Source organism: Lynx canadensis, chromosome D1, assembly GCF_007474595.2.
Source record: "Lynx canadensis isolate LIC74 chromosome D1, mLynCan4.pri.v2, whole genome shotgun sequence".
Taxonomy (NCBI): Eukaryota; Metazoa; Chordata; class Mammalia; order Carnivora; family Felidae; genus Lynx; species Lynx canadensis.
The window spans coordinates 62576704-62594333 of record NC_044312.2 but is presented as its reverse complement, the minus strand read 5'-3'; the positions used below and the strand labels follow the sequence as shown (position 1 = coordinate 62594333).

Here is a 17630-nt window from a genome sequence, read left to right as displayed (position 1 = left end):
GGACACGCTAGGAGAGATGTGGTTAGGTGCCTAACTTATTTCCAAATTAAAAATGTAGAGGCTGAAACCTCATTAAACTAATGACCTTATGAACATTTCATAGATTCTCTGTCAGGAAAACAACATTGAGAAAATAGAGGAATTTTGGTAATGATGACAAAAATACAGCAATTCACTTAAAATATAGCAAATAAAGTAACAATATATTTTCAAACTGGAAATTCCAATCACTATTTGGAAATTGGACAAACTGGCATCTGGTTGTAGATGATTGCCTTCCATCAAACATCCATCAAAGCTGATTTCATGTCCCTCAGTTGTCTCATTATGTTTTTGTTTGTGGAAACCTGATTAATGATGAGACCAGTCCTTCACAGAGGAAGATGAAAACACATAGAAAATGTTGTGGGCATGACAGTGATATTAGGATTCTGAAGACACTGAGTGAGAATGAGATACTCAACACCCTCCGTTTTCTTGGCCCAAATGGTACTTTCAGGAAGGCATTCTTAGATCCTGACAAAACAACCAACAGAAGTATTTCTTTTATTCTATTTCCTCCTGTAGACTCCCTTCCCTTTCTCTTCTCTTCCTTTTTTCCCCCCTTTGCTTCTCTTCTACTTCACTCCTCCTTCCTTCCCTTACAAATATCCCTTTCATATGCTGTGGGATTTGATGTCCTTAGAACTTGAAAAGATCCTTATGACACAGTCTCGTATCTGTTTGGTTTTCACTCCATAGACAATAGGGTTCATAGTGGGAGGCAGGAGCAGATAAATATTGGCCACAATGATGTGGCAAGATGGAGGGATTGTGTGGCCCCCAAAGCGGTGGGAAAAGAAACAGAAGAAGGCTGGACTGTAGGAGAAAACGATGGCACAGATGTGGGCAGTGCAGGTGCTGAAGGCCTTCTGGCGAGCATCTGCTGAGGAGAGGCTGACTACTGCCCGGAGGATCATGGTGTAGGAGATTGTTATGCACAGGATGTCAAAGCCCCCAATCAGGAGGGCAACCATCAGACCATAGATGACATTGACCTTGATATTTCCACAGGATAACTTGGCTACAGACATATGGTCACAGTAGGTATGGTGTAGTATATTCCCTCTACGGTAGGGTAGCCTCTTGATGATGAAAAGTCAAAGGAATGACCAGCAGCACCACTCTCAGAAAAGTAGCAAGCCCAACCTTTGCAATGACAGGATTGGTAAGGATAGTTGAGTAGCACAGAGGGTAGCAGATGGCCACATAACGGTCCAGCGCCATAAGCATAAGTACCCCAGATTCCATCCCTGTTGAGGTATAGATGAAGAACATCTGGACTGGGCATTCATTAAAACTGATTTCCTTAAAGTGGAACCAGAAGATGCAGAGAGCTTTAGGGATTGTAGTAGTGCACATGACAAGATCAGTTAGGGAAAGCATAACCAAGAAATAGTACATGGTCCTGTGCAGGGAGTCCTCATAGCGGATGAGGTAGAGGAGCCCACAATTCCCTACCACTGCCACAGCATACATGGAGCAGAATGGGAAGGAAATCCACATATGCACATCCTCCAGTCCTGGGATCCCATTAAGAATCAATGAGGCTGGGGTCAGGTCTGTTTGGTTTAACATTAGCATGATCACGTTACTGTAATCATTAAACAGCTTATAGATTTTTGTGCGTTTCTGGTTTTTTTTGTTTGCTGATCCTCCAAGATAGGGGAAAAATTCTTTTAAAAAAGAAGAGAAATTTTAGCCATACTTTCTCTCTCACTCTCCCTTTCTCTTTCTGTCAAGTGTGCATTTTAATATCAACCAAATATTGCCAACATAAGAGAATACTGAAACATAGTTCAAACCCAGAGTGTGTTTATCATTAATTCATTAATTTAATGATACATTCAAAATGAATATTTAGCACTCACTGGTTTCCAGATTTTGTGACATATATTGTGTCTTCACTATTTTGAAACAAAAAGGAATAGATTCAATATTCATAAATTCAATACTCAAATTTATAATGAATGATAATTATATTATGATCTTTCTCATGATGTTTTGTTAGCATATGTTATTTAAATGTTAATTACTATGCATATCTCCCTTTGAGTGTTTTCTTAGGGAGAAGTTCATTGATCATTTCTCCAATGAACTAACAGATATGGTAACAATGTTTTTGTTGTTGTCATTACCCTTATTGGGTTATATTTATGCTATACTAAATACTATTCCAAGAACTTCACAAATATTAACTCATTTAATCCTCACTACAAGTCCAGGATGTATTTTTATTAATCTGCACTTTACAGTTGAATACATTGAGGCACTATTTAGATGATGCTTCTTCATGTCTGAGTTGCTGGCATGCAATATCAAATTCCTTTTGATAATACTTTATTGTCTACGGCCATACCACCCTGAATATGCCCAATCTCGTCTGATAATACTTTATTTTTCTTAATATTTGATGTAGATATCTCAAAAAATTTGACTTATTTTCAGAATTGTAAAACATTTTACTATCATTACTTGATAGTTAAACACTATCAATGTTAGTTCATCCCACACCATCTGTCTGTTTCTGGGAAGTCTTTGTCCTGCTTCACTGAAATAGTTTTTTTCTCAGACACATAATTCTCATCTAGAAATTCCTCTTCACCTACTGTTTGTGTCATATTGCTATTTGTAAATCTGATTTTTCTTCTTTCTATTTCCTGGACTGCATGAAAAACTTTTTTGGAGGAGTATCAATGTCTGAATATGGTTTAGTCTATTCATCATTTTGCTGGATTTAAAATTGAATTAAATGCTATTTCCCCCCACCCCCAGTTTTTCTAAAAACATTTCTATATGGATCTCCTAGCTTCTAGTGAGATATTAAGAGGTGCATTCCAGTTCTTGATCTTGTACATGAACTATTTCCCGCTGGCATTTTTTAAAAATTATTTTTATGTTTTGGGGCCCTGAATTACTTAAGAACATATAAAATTTTTGTGCTTTGAAGTTAAATGGTGATGATAGAAGGGTATTGTGCTTGTGTATGTCTAATTGTGGAGGCATTTAATGGGGTTTCTGACACTGGAAATCTAACACCTTTGACTTTAGAAATCTACTTAACTTCTAATAATTTATTCCCAATATTTTTTTCCTGTTATTTTCTACACATTTTTTAGTCAGATATTGGTTCTTCTGAATTTATTCTTTTTTTTCTTTCTTTTTTTTCTTTTTTTGCTAATTAAAATTGTCCAGGCTGAATCTACTTAATCCACTTTCTAAAAGTGTTCTGGAAGTGTTATATAGCCCAAATATATTGTTTTGGTTGTTGTTGTATAATATTACAAATTTCAAGCTTCCTATTTTTCTCTGCTAGTGTGAATGTATAAAAATTATGTGTGTATATATATATATATACACATATATACATATGTATACTTACATATATTAAAATTATATATGTATACAGATATATGCATATTTATTTTACTTCTCATCTATTATTTCTGTAACCTTTAAGTTTAATAAATTATTTTTATAGCCTACTTCATTTTTTATCTTTCATTTTGGAAGTGTTTCTCAATTGTCTTAAATTTTGACTTAATTCACACTTAATATGGAGTCTTTAGAAAGCTGATTTGAAACTCCAGGTGATAATTGAGTGTCAGAAATTGGGAATATTTATTTTGAATCTTCTGTAAGGACCTCTTTGCTTCATTGTTGACATCCTTAGTTGTCATTATTTATAGGTCTTTTCTCAGGGACTTGTAATATTTCTAAAAGAATCTATCAATCTACTTCCTGGAATGAAAATTTTATTGTTTGCCAGCGTTCTTGGAGTTGAATAGAAGGACACTGCAGATGTCACACTTAAATATGAATGTTGGATGAAACCCTCACATATTTTATAATGCTGCAGCCTTGGACTTCATCACACCTCACATATATGCATTGATAGGACTTGTTATTTTCTTCCCAGAATAAACGTCCGGTCATCCTAAAAGGATAGCTAACACTGCTTAGTATAGTGGATAAATCAGAGATATCAAGTTGTTCCTTATTCTGTTTTTCTACCTACACCCCTGTTTAATCTTTATTTATTCACACTGAATGATGAGAGATTAGGTACTGCAAAAAGGAACTTCCTTTTTTAGAAATAGCAAAGCAATCTAGGATGAGTATGTTATTGAGTGTTTTACCTCATTTGATTATTATAGATATAAGATAACCTTTATATATATAGATGATATAGATATAGATATATGTTTTTATTTAAACTCCAGGTAGTTAGCATATAATGTAATATTAGTTTGAGTAGAATTTAGTGATTCATCACTTACATACAATACCCAGTGCTCATCACAAGTACCCTCTGTAGTACCCATTACCTGTTTAACTCATCCCCCCGGCCCCTTCCCTTCTGGTATCCATCTATAGTTAAGAGTCTGTTTCTTGGTTTTCCTCTCTCTTCCCCCCTACCGTGTTCATCTGTTTTGTTTCTTAAATTCCACATATGAGTGAAATCATATTGTATTTGTCTTCCTTAGACTGACGTATTTCACTTATTTGACCAGTATATGTCAAACTATCACAAGTTGTTGAAAAATAAGATCACTACTTGTTTATTCATCTAATACATTTGAACAGTAAACTCTTAATTCTATGTATACATGCAGTAGAAGCAAGTAGAAAATTTAGGGAAAGCACACATACCCATAAACTGGAAATAGGAATTATATCTCAGAGATCACTTGTGCTCTATTTTTAAGAATATATATCCTAAATATGAGGTAAATACCATATTTATGGCCCTTGTGTTTCCTTTTTATAACTCTAGTGTCAATGAATAAAACTAGCTTTATTATTACATGAGAAGTTAGGGTACTATCTTCTACACATTTGCAAAACTCTGAAAGATCCATCAAGTTTTTGCCAAGTAATGGTATTAACCACAAATTAAATTACTTCTCCCAAATAAATTTAACATTATTTTCATACATTATAACTTAATTTTTTCTGAAAGGAAAATGGGCTCCTATTATGCTCTAGATGGGCAGGTTATACTAAAGTAGTAACATCAACACAAGAATATTGCCACTTGTAAAGTACATTTTTATATCATCTGTTGCCTATTTTCATTCCCCAAACCCATAGATAATAAATTAATTCCCTCACTATACTTTTCTCAATTTAAATAAAACAAGTTTTTCTCTCAATATGATGGAGGGTTCCTCCAAATATGTTTTTCTATCTGGAATGGAACAACCATAATTACAAGTAAATCTCTTTAAAAATGAAGCAAGGAAATTAGGATCTCATTCTGAGAACAAGGGGAGGGCAGGTAAACAGCAAGAGTGTTCTGACCATGGATGAGAACTGTTCTCTTACTCTCTGCCATTTCTTCTTGTCATGGGGGTGATTCATACCTGAAGAGGACCAGTGATCCCTATTTGGTGAGGAAGATAACACAGATATTCATAATCGTGATGGAAAGTTACACTGAATTGCAACCTGAGAAATGGAGAAATAAACATTTTTTCCAAGAAAACCTAATCTTTCACAACAGTTCTGCCTTCGGATGGGTAGATGGAATCAAACCTGTGTTTCTGAGAGTATAATAATCAATTGTTATATATGTAAAGACTCTCTCCTCTTTATTGTACTGCCTATAAAATAAAAAATCCTGTCTCTAGTCCCACTTTTTTGTTTTTTTTTTAATTTTTTTTTCAATGTTTATTTATTTTTGGGACAGAGAGAGACAGAGCATGAACGGGGGAGGGGAAGAGAGAGAGGGAGACACAGAATCGGAAACAGGCTCCAGGCTCTGAGCCATCAGCCCAGAGCCCGAAGCAGGGCTCGAACTCACAGACCGCGAGATCGTGACCTGGCTGAAGTCGGACGCTTAACCGACTGCGCCACCCAGGCGCCCCTCTAGTCCCACTTTTGTATGTTCTTTAATACCTGGTTTCTGACAGCAAAGCAATAACCTGAATGCAGTCTGTTCCAGGTGTTCTGGATGTTGGTCACAAAACATCACTATTCTACAATATATGTACATGTATAGCCCTTAACCTCTAAATCCCTTGATGTCTATAATATTCAACTGAGCATTTAAAGAATCATTGCATTTTTCTCAAAGGGAGAAAATTATGTATATCTCCAGAGGATATTTTAGAACGTTAAAGACACAGGTGCAGGTGTAATGATCATGCTTAGCCCTTCGGGAGGATGAAAGACAGTGGAATATTTTCATGTTTACTAACTATATAATATTACACAAATAAGTGAATAATTTCATATGTTGTGTGTTTGTGAGTGTGTATATATGGGAGAAAACGAGAATAACATAAACTTTTAAAAATGAATATTAGTGATTTTAATATTTGTTGCAAAGCTGTTTCTTTCTATGTAGAACCTTGTAGGACACAAGTTGAAACCACTTAAGATCAGAATGTTTCAGTCATTCACACATCCATCCACTTCTTTTATTTGTTTATATTTTTGTGTGTCTAATTGAATAGCATCATTGAATATTTAGCACTCCCCAAGTCAGGCTAACAGCTATGAAAAAAGAATCAGATACGATCTGCCCTAGGTTTTTTTTTTTTTTAAATTTTTAGTTTATTTATTTGGGAGAGAGAGTGGGCAGGGAAAGGACAGAGAGAGAGAGGGAGAGAGAGTGGGCAGGGAAAGGACAGAGAGAGAGAGAGGGAGAGAGAGAATCCCAAGCAGACTCTGCACTGTCAGCACAGAACCCGATCCAGGGCTTGAACCCACAACCCATGAAATCATGACCTAAGCCCAAACCAAGAGTCGGACACAACCGACTGAGCCACCCAGATGCCCCCAGATGTGCCCTAGTTTTAAAGAAATTTACTTCCTCCTAACATAGATGATGAATATTATGGCATTGGAGAAAGTGCAGGCTTGTTACGCATACATATTACGTTAGGAATAATTAGACGCTGGGGAGGAACTAAGATGGCAGAATAGTAGGAAGACCCTATGCTTGCTTGCTTTATTCCTCAAACACAGCTAGATAAATATCAAATCATTCTCAATACCCAAGAAGTCAATCTGAGGACTGACAGAACAAACTGCACAACTAGACGGAAAGAAAAGGACACATCATGGAAGGTAGGGTATGCACAGCTGTGATTTGGAGGAGAAACAGGTCATAGGTGTTGTAGAGGAGAGGAAGCCCTTGTCACAGAGAAAGGAAGAGAGAGAGAGAAAGAGAGAGAGAGAGAGAGAAAGAGAGAGGAAGAGAACCACACAGGGGATCACACAAGGAAAACTCTTCCCCAAAGACATTGACTGGGAAAACTAGAGGGCCTGAGTTTCTTGAGATTTTACAACCAGTGGGACTCAAAGACTGGAGTTGTAGTGATCCATGGCATGGCTGGTGTGGAGTCCAGGGGACACTGCAGTGCTCCTGTGGAGAAGGATGCAGAAAGCCTGGGAGCAGATGGCATGATGTGAGGATCCCCTGGGACACATTGAGAGAGATGGTTTCCCCTTTTTTGGAGTACATTTGAGAGGGGTGGCATTGCCTCTCTGGGACAAAAGAGCTAGCAGGTGCCATTACCCTCCCCTGCACCTCAGCATTGGAGCAACTAAGGTCAGCTAACCTGGACACTGGCAGGTTTACTCTTTGCTGCAATTTACTCCAAACTCCACACACCTGTGCTTTTGTGCCACTGCCCTTCTTGGACAAACCTGCATCAGTCCCAGTGTGGCAAGACCCTCTCCAGAGGACCAGCACAAGTCCCTACCATGCCAAGTCCCTAAAGTTTGGAATTTTAAAACTCAGCCAGCTTTCCTGGAATAGAACACAGGTGCATTATATTGCTAGGTGGACAGACAGCCTGGACACAGGGTGAAGGCAGGGATCTGAGTGATGCCTGGGACACATGAGGGGAGATTGTTCACTCTTCTGGGAGAGCTTCCAGGACAATGGCAGACATGAACTCCCTTCTCTGGGGACGAGGGAGGGGGCTGGTACCATTTCTTTCCCCTGTCCCTTAGGATAAACTAACTTCAGTAAGCAGCACAGTGCCAACATTGATGACCTGAACTGCTGAAACCAACTCTGCCACCCTGTGCTCTGCAGGTGCTTCTTTATTAGGGCAAGTGTACCTGAGAACCAGAGCAGTGGGCCCCTCCCCCAAAACACTAACACAGTCACCCTCCCCACTGCATTGCACCAAGTCTACTGATCATAGAGTGCTGCAAAGCTTTAGATCTAGGAATAGTATTGGGCCTCTTTTAACAAGCAGACCAGAGCACATCTAGTTAAAACTCACCACTGAACAAGTTCCAAACACCCCACTGTAGGCAAGGAGAAACTCTGCAGAGGACTGACCTGAGAAAAAGAACAGCTAAAACAAAGCAGCAGAATGCACACAACATACACCAGAAACGCTTCCTGAAGTGCCAGGCTCTAGACAGTATATGACCCCTTCTTAATAAAACCATCACTTTCAGGACCAGGAAATATAACAATATAACAGAGACCTAGACAAAAGGCCAAAATGGAGGAATTCATCCCAAAAGAAGGGACAAGAAAAGGTCACAGACAGGGATGTAATAAATCAATTATAAATAATATGCCTCACTGGAATTTAAAGCAACAATCATAAGGATACCAGCTAGGCTTGAGAAAACCAAAGGGAGTCCTTTACCACAGAGATTTTTTAAAAAACCTAAAAACTCATCAGGCCAAAATGAAAAGTGCAATAACCAAGATTCAAACTGAATGGTTATAATGACCACAGGATGGAAGACACAGAGGAACAAATAAGTGATATGAAAGATTAAATTATGGAAAAGAGTGAAGCTTAAAAGAAGAGGGAAAGAAAAATATTAGATCATGCATGTAGACTTAGGGTACTCATTTACTCCATAAAGTGTAATAACATTTGTATCATAGGAGTTCCAGGAGGAAGAAGAGAGGGAAAAGGGGACAGAAGTTTTATTTGAAGAAATTCTAGCTGAAAACTTGCCTAATCTGGGGAAATAAATAAATATCCAAATCCAGGAGGCATAGAAAACTCCCATCAAAATAAGCAAAATCAGGCCCAGACCAAGACATATTGTGATATGCAATATGCATATCTTAAATTTGGAAAATATAGAGATAAGAAAAAAATCCTAAACACAGCAAGACAAAAGAAGTCCCTAGCTTGCAAGGGAAGAAAAATAAGGTTACCAGCAAATGACTCACAGAAACTTGGCAGGCCAGAAGAGAGTGGCATGATTCAATGTACTGAATGGGAAAACTATATCCAGCAAGGTTATTATTCAGGATATAAGGAAAGATAAAGACTTTCCCAGACAAAGTTCATGAACACTAAACCAGCCCTGCAAAAAATATTAAATGTAACTCTTAGAATAGAAAAGAAAGACCAAAAGCAACACAGACTAGAAAGGAACAGAAACAATCTCCAGAAACAATGACTTTATGGGTAATACAATGGTACTAAATTCATATCTATCAATAATCACTCCAAATGAAAATAGACTAAATGCTCCAGTAAAAAGACATAGGTTGTCAGAATGGATAAAAAAAACCAAGACCCATCTATATGCTGCCTACAAGAAACTCTTTTTAGACCTAAAGACAGTTGCAGATTGAAAGTGAGGGGATGAAGAATGATTTATCATGAAAATGAACATCAAAAGAAAACCATAGTAGCCATACTTATATTAGACAAACTAGATTTTAAACCAAAGAATGTAACAACAGATGAAGAAAGGCACTATATCATAATAAATGGATCAATCCACAAGAAGATCTAACAATTATAAATATTTATGCCCCAACTAGGAACACTCAAATATGTAAAACAATGGATAACAAACATAAAGGAGCTTATTGATAACAACACAATAATGGTAAGGAACTTTAACACCCTTTTTATATCAATGAACATATCATCTAAACAGAAAATCAACAAGGAAAGAATGGCTTTGAATGATACACTGGACTAGATGGACTTAACAGATATGTTCAGAACATTTCATCATAATGCAGCAGAGTACACATTCTTTTTTTTTCTTTTAGAGGGAGAGAGAGAGAGAGAGAGAGATCATGAGAGGGGGAGGGGCAGAGACAGAGAGGGAGACACAGAATCCAAAACAGGCTCCATCCAGGCTCTGAGCTGTTAGCACAGAGCCCAACACGGGGTTCAAACTTGGGAATGGTGAGATCATGACCTGAGCCGAAGTCGGATGCTTAATCTGCTGAGCCTCTCAGGCACCTGAGTACACATTCTTTTTGAGTGCACATAGGACATTCTTAAGAATAGATCACAAACTAGGTCACAAATCAAGTCTCAACAAGTACAAAAAAATTGAGATCATACCATGCATATTTTCTGGACACAATGCTATGAAACTTCAAATAAACCACAAGAAAAAATGGAAAGACCATAAATACAGGGAGGTTAAAGAATATTCTACTAAAGAACGAATCAGTCAACCAGGAAATTAAAGAAGAAATTAAAAAATACGTGGAAACAAATAATAATGAAAACAGAATGGTAAAAAACCTTTGAGATGCAGAAAAGCAGCCATAAGAGGAAAGTTTATACAATACAGGCCTACTCTAAGAAGCAAGAAAAATCTCAAATATGCATCCTAACTTTACACCAAAAGGAGATATAAAAGGAACAACGAATGATCCTAAAGTCAGCAGAAGATAGAAAATAATAAAGCTTAGAAGCGAAATAAATGATACAGAAACAAATAAAAAACAAAAACCAGTAAAACAGATCCATGAAACCAGGAGATGGTTCTTTGAAAGAATTAATAAAATTGGTAAACCCTTAGCCAGGTTTATCAAAAAGAAAAGAGAAAGTACCTAAATCAATAAAATCATGAATTAGGAGAGATCACAACCAACCCACAGAAATGCAATTATAAGAGAATATTATGAAAAATTATATGCCAACAAATTGGGCATTCTGGAAGAAATGGATAAATTCCTAGAAACATATAAACTAGGAGAGGAGTTAAGATGGTGGAGCAGCATGGGCACCCTGAGCCCATCTCATCCCTGAAACGTAGCTAGATCAGGATCAAGCCATTTTGAACACCTAGGAAATTGATGAGGATTAACTCAACAATCTGCATAACTTGAGCCACAGAACTTGGCAGGTATGTGGTGTGGAGAGGTGAACTGGAGGAGAGAAAAGCTGCAGAGCTGCAAAAGGTAGGGAGCTGTTTTCGGGGATAGAGGACAGAGAGAGAAAGAGAAAAAGAGAGAATGCAGCTCATCAGGATCCCTCAAAAAATCATTCCCCCTGAAAGTAGCTGGAGAGAAAGAGAGAAAGAATGAAAACATCCACAAGGGAGTGAACAAGAAATCTGTTCCCCAAAACCATTGATGGGGACAGGGATGTCCATTCTTATCACTGTTATATGAGATAGTGCTAGAAGTTAGCCTCAGCAATCATACAACAAAAAGAAATAAAAGGCATTCAGATCAGCAAGGAAGAAGTCAAACTTTCACTATTCACAGACAATACAATACTCCATGTAGAAAATCTGAAGCCTTTGCCAAAAAAATTTCTAGAACTGGTACATGAATTCAGTAAAGTCTCAGGATACAAAATCAATACACAGAAATCTGTTGCATTTTTATACACCAAAAATGAAGAAATAACAGAAATCAAAATCAGAGAATCTATCCCATTTACAGTTGCACCAAAACCCATAAGATATCTAACCAAAGTAAATTATCTGTATCTGAAAGCTACGGAAAGTTTATGAAAGCAATTGAAAAGGACACAAAGAAATAGAAAAACATTCCATTCTCATGGATTGGAAGAACAAATATTGTTAAGATGTCAACACTATCCAAAGCAATCTATATATTTAATGCAATCTCTATCAAAATACCACAAACATTTCTCACAGAGTTAGAACAAACAATCCCAAAATTCGTATCAAACCACATAAGACCTCGAATAGCCAAAGCAATCCTGAAAAAGAAAAGCAAAGTTGGAAGCATCACAATTGTGGTCTTCAAGCTATGTTACAAAGCTGTAATCATCAGGACAATATGGTACTGGCAGAAAAACAGACACAGAGATCAATGGAACAGAATCAAAACTCCAGAAATGGACCCACTACTACATGGTCAAATAATCTTGTATAAAGTAGAGAAGAATATCCAATGGAGAAAAGATGGTCTCTTCAACAAATGATGAAAATGCATCTTTCCTACACCATACACAAAAATACTTTCCTACACCATACACAAAAATACTTTCAACATGGATGAAAGACCTAAATGTGAGACAAGAAACCATCAAAATCATAGAACAGAACATAAGCAGCAACCTCTTTGATCTCAACTGCAGCAACTTCTTACTAGATATGTCTCCAGATACAAGGAAAATAAAAGCAAGAATAAACTATTGGAACTTCATCAAGATAAAAAGCCTCTGCACAGTAGGGGAAACAATCAATAAAAATAAAGACAACATTCAGAATGGGAGAAGATATTTGCAAATGACATATCTGATAAAGTCTTAGTATCCGAAATGTATAAAGAACTTATCGAACTCAACAACCAAAAAACAAATAATCCAGTGAAGAAATGGACAGAAGACATGAATAGACATTTTTCCAAAGAAGACATCCAGATGGCTAACAGGCACATGAAAAGATGCTCAACATCACTTATCATCAGGGAAAGAGAAATCAAAACTAATCTAAACAAATCCCAACTAATCTGTAGTGACAGAAAGCAAATCAGTGGTTATGTGGGTCCAGGGTGAAAGGAGGCCTGAACTACAAGTGGGTCTAAAAAAAATCTTTGAGGTAATAGAAATGTTTTGTATCTTGATTGTGGTGGTGGTTACATGAGTATATACTGTGTCAAAACTCATCAAATTGCACACTTTAAATGAACATACTTTGTTGTCGATAAATCGTACTTAATAAAGTTGATTTTTGAGAAACTATGCCTGCATATTTTGATTGATTTTGAAAAATATAAATGTTTGGGAGGAGATAAACAGCATTCCTAAATTGTGTAATGTATTGTTAACTTATGATACTTTTATATATATCTTATATAAATATATACATATATAGCTCATGAGTGTGAATATACATATATATTCATATACATATATACATACATGTTAGCAATATGTGTTTTTGGCAAAAGTCTGGATTGTGGCATATTAAAACATAAATTTGGCCATTTTAAATTTATATTGTATAATTAATACATTATAATAAGGATGATTTAGTGTTATTAGGGTTGAATAAAAGTTCTTCATATATATTTATACAATTAATTTAACCACTTTCCTATTCTTAGACATGTACGTTCTTGTAATTTATAAGAAATAATATAAAAATGTATATGCAGATACTATTTTTAGTGCAATTCTTTAACTTCATTTGGGTTTTTAAATTTTTATTTATGTATTCATGCATTTATTTTTTTATTTATGTAATTTTAGAGAGAGAGAGAGCAGAGGAGAGGGGCAAAGGGAGAGAGATAGAATCTTAAGCAGGCTCCATGTTCAGAGTGGAGCCCAACTTGGGGCTCGCTCCCATGACCCTGGGATCATGACCTGAGCCAAAATCGAGTCAGACAACCCACTGAGCCACCCAGGCATCCCATTTGGTGTTTTTTAAAGTAGAGGTTAAATTCACAGAATATGCAGTTAACCCCTTAGTCATTTAAAATCATACCTTTTAGTACATTCACAACGCAGTGCAAACATTACCACTATATAATTCCAGAACATTTCCAGTACCTCAAAAAGAAATGCCCCTAACCATTAGTCATTCATTATCACCCCATCCCTCAGCCTCTGACAACTAAATTACCATGTATTTCTATAGACTTACTTATTCTAGACATTTCATGTAAATGGAATCATGCAATATATTTTTGTTTGTTTTTTTCCTCTCAGCATGTTTTCAAAATACATGTATATTGCAGCTTGTACCAGTACCAGGAAATAACTAGTATTAGTGAAGATTTGGATAAAATGAGATCCTCAAACTTTGCTGGTAGGAATGTACTACTGTGGGTAGCAGTCTGGTAGTTTTTCAAAAAATAAAATATGAAAGTATGATATGGTCCAGCAATTCCTCTGCCAGGTATAGAGAATTGAAAACAGATGTTCTGAAAAAAAAAAATATGTACATAAATTTCCATAGCAACACTATAGCACAATAGCCAGATTGTATTAACAACCTAAATGCACATCAACTGATAAATGGATAAATAAAATGTGGTATACACACAAAAAATATTACTCAACCTTGAAAAGGAAGGAAGTACTGATACATGCTAAAGCATGGATAAATTTTGACAATGTTATTCGAAGAAGTCAGAGACAAGTGGCCATGAACTTTGCCACTATTAAAAAGTAATACAGGGTCACCTGCGTGGTTCAGTCAGTTGAGCCCCCAACTCCTGATTTTGGCTCAGGTCATGATTCCAGGGTTGTGGGATTGAGCCATGCATTGAGCTCCATGCTGAGTGTGGAGAGTCTGCTTGGGATTCTCTCTCTCTCTCTCTCTCTTTCTCTCTCTCTCTCTTTGCCCCTCTCCCCCACTCACACTCTCTTCTCTTTAAAAAAAAAAAGTAACATTGGGTTACCTGGGTGGTTCAGTGGGTTGGGCGTCTGACTTCGGCTCAGGTCATGATCTCGCGGTTCGTGAGTTTAAGCCCCGCATCAGGCTCTGTGCTGACATTTCAGAGCCTGGAGCCTGCTTCGAGTTCTGTGTCTCCCTCTCTCCCTGCCCCTCCCCCATTCATGATCTCTCTCTCTCTCTCTCTCTCTCTCTCTCTCTCTTTCTCTCTCTCTCTCAGAAAGAAATAAATATTAAAATTTTTTTAAAAAAGTAACACAAAATTCACTTAGTGAGATTCAGCTGTTTTTTCTAATTTCTAATTTCAGCTCTTCCTCTATTTCTGAAAACCTCTGATTAGTAACGAGTTCTGAGAATGTTGATTCTTACAATTTTTCATTGCTTTTGTTAAGGACAGACGCTTTTGGAGTTTCAACTTCGCCATTTTGGTTCTCTTATCACTGTTTATTAGTTTTTGTGAGTAATTAAGTATTTATTTTTCTGGGACAAATGCCATTGATAAGTTTTATGGTGTTGTGTATTTAGCTTTTTAAGAAACTGCCAAATGATTTTCCAGAGTGATTGTACCATTTGTAATTCCCACCAGCAATGTATAGCAGTGCATAAGTTATCCAGTTTCTGTGTATCCTTACTAGCTTTTGATTATTGTGATTTTTTTTTTATTTTAGCCATGGTCACAATTGTGTAGTGATATCCCATTATGATTTTAATTTTCATGTAACTAATGATTGACAATACTAAATATTCTTCTTTGTACCTATTTTTCTTTTTTAATGTTTATTCATTTATTTTGAGAAAGAGAGAGCATTAGTGAGCAGGGCAGAGACAGAGAGAGAGGAAGAGAGAAAATCCCAAGCAGGCTCCACACTGTCAGTACAGAGCTTGATGTGGGGCACGAACCCAAAAACCGGGAGATCATTCATTACCTGAGCTGAAATCAAGAGTCACCTGACTGAAGGGTCAACTGACCAAGCCACCCGGGTGCCCCTATGTATCTATTTTTCAACTGTTTATCCTTTTCAATGAAACATGTTTTTTGGCTATTTTATTCTAAATGATTGGGATTTTTTAAAGTGTTGAATATGCACACACACACACACACACACACACACAAAGACTAGTCCTGTTTTCAGATATGTGTTTTATAAATATTTTTCCCAGACATAGCTTGTCTTACATACTTTTGCAGAGTAAATTTTTTATTTTTATAGATACAAATTTATCAGTTTCTTTTTAAAGATTATTATTTTGGTGTCAAGTCTATATTGCTTAGCTATAGACCCTGAAGATTTTGTCCATAGTTTAAAAACTGTTTTAGAGCTTTGCATTTTGGGGCACCTTGGTGGCTCAGTTGGTTGAGCATCTGGCTCTTAATCTCAACTCAGGTCATGAAACCAAGGTTCACGAGTTAGAGACCCACATGAGGCTCTGCACTGATGGCACAGAGCCTGCTTTGGATTCTGTTTCTCCTTCTCCCTGCCCTACCCCCACTTGTGTTCGCTTTCTCAAAAAATAAATAAATAAACTTTAAGAAAAAGAACTTTACATTTTACATGAGCCACTTTCAGTTCATTTTTGCATATAGGTACTATTATAAGAGTTGGTTCAAGGTTTGGTATTTTTGTTTTGTTTGTGTGTTTTCTATTTCTGACTTCTCTATTCTGTTGCATGGATCTATGTTTCTATCCTCTGCCAATACCACACTTTTTTAAATTTAAATTTTAGTTAGTTAACATACAGTGAATGTTGATATAATGGCTATATAATAAATCTTGAAATTGAGAAGAGTGTTTTTTTTACTTTAATTATTTTTCAATTATTTTAGTTATTATTTTCATTTGACTTTCTATATTATATATGTACTAAATTATATATATATATACTTTAAAAATATATATTAATTATATTTAAATTTAAAATATTTAATATATTTTTTAAATGTTTATTTTTGAGAGACAGAGAGAGACAGAGCACTAGTGGTGGAGTGGCAGAGAGGGAGTCACAGAATCTCAAGCAGGCTCCAGCTCTAAGCTGTCAGCGCAGAGCCTGATGCAGGGCCTGAACTCATGAAGTGTGAGATCATGACCTGAGCCAAAGTCAAATGCTTAACTGACTGAGCCACCCAGGCACCCCTAAAATATTTAATATTTAAATATAAAATATATAATATTTAAATACAAATATATATTTTTTAAATTTTTAATGTTTATTTATTTTTGAGAGAGACATACCACAAGAGGGAGAGAAGCAGAGAGAGAAGGAGACACAGAATCTGAAGCAGGCTCCAGGCTCTGAGCTTTCAGAACAGAGTCCAATGTGGGGCTCAAACCCATGAACCATGAGATCATGACCTAAGCTGTAGTCAGATGCTTAACTGACTGAGCCACCAGGTGCCCATCAAATATATTTTAATATATGTATTAAATAATAAATAATATATAATTACATGTTATATATTATATATATATATATATAATTTAAAATAATCTTATTCAATATAAACAAAAAATCTTGATGAGCTTTTTGTAAGAATTGCATTAAACCCGTATCAGTTTGGAAAGAATTGATATCTTTACATCAATAAACAATAAACAAGGTATGCCTGTCCATTTATCTACTTTATCTTTTATCTCATCAAATCCTCTAAAATTTTGTTAGATTTACATCTAAGTATTTTCTTTTATTCAGCATTTGTAAATATCATTGAATTTTTTATTTAATTTTTTATTGCTAGGTTATGAAGCTACAATTGATTTTTTGTGTGTGTTTATTTATTTGAAAGACAGAGAGACAGAGTGCAAGGAGGGGAAGGGCAGAGAGAGGGAGAAGGCCCTGCATTGTCAGTTCAGAGCCAGATGTGGGGCTCAAACCCACAATCTGTGAGATCATGACCTGACCCAAAACCAAAAATCAGATTCTTAACCAACTGAGTTTAGGATATTTTTTTGTAGATTCCTTGGTAGTTTCTTTTCTTTCTTTTTTTTTTTCTCTTTTCTTTTTTTTTTTATTAAAGGATAGTT

General features: G+C 36.2%; 1 pseudogene; it reads right to left on the bottom strand.

Annotated features, from left to right (window-relative positions):
- Nucleotides 1–656: 656 nt before the first annotated feature.
- Nucleotides 657–1623, bottom strand: LOC115525953 (annotated as a pseudogene).
- Between the last annotated feature and the right edge of the window lie 16007 nt (nt 1624–17630).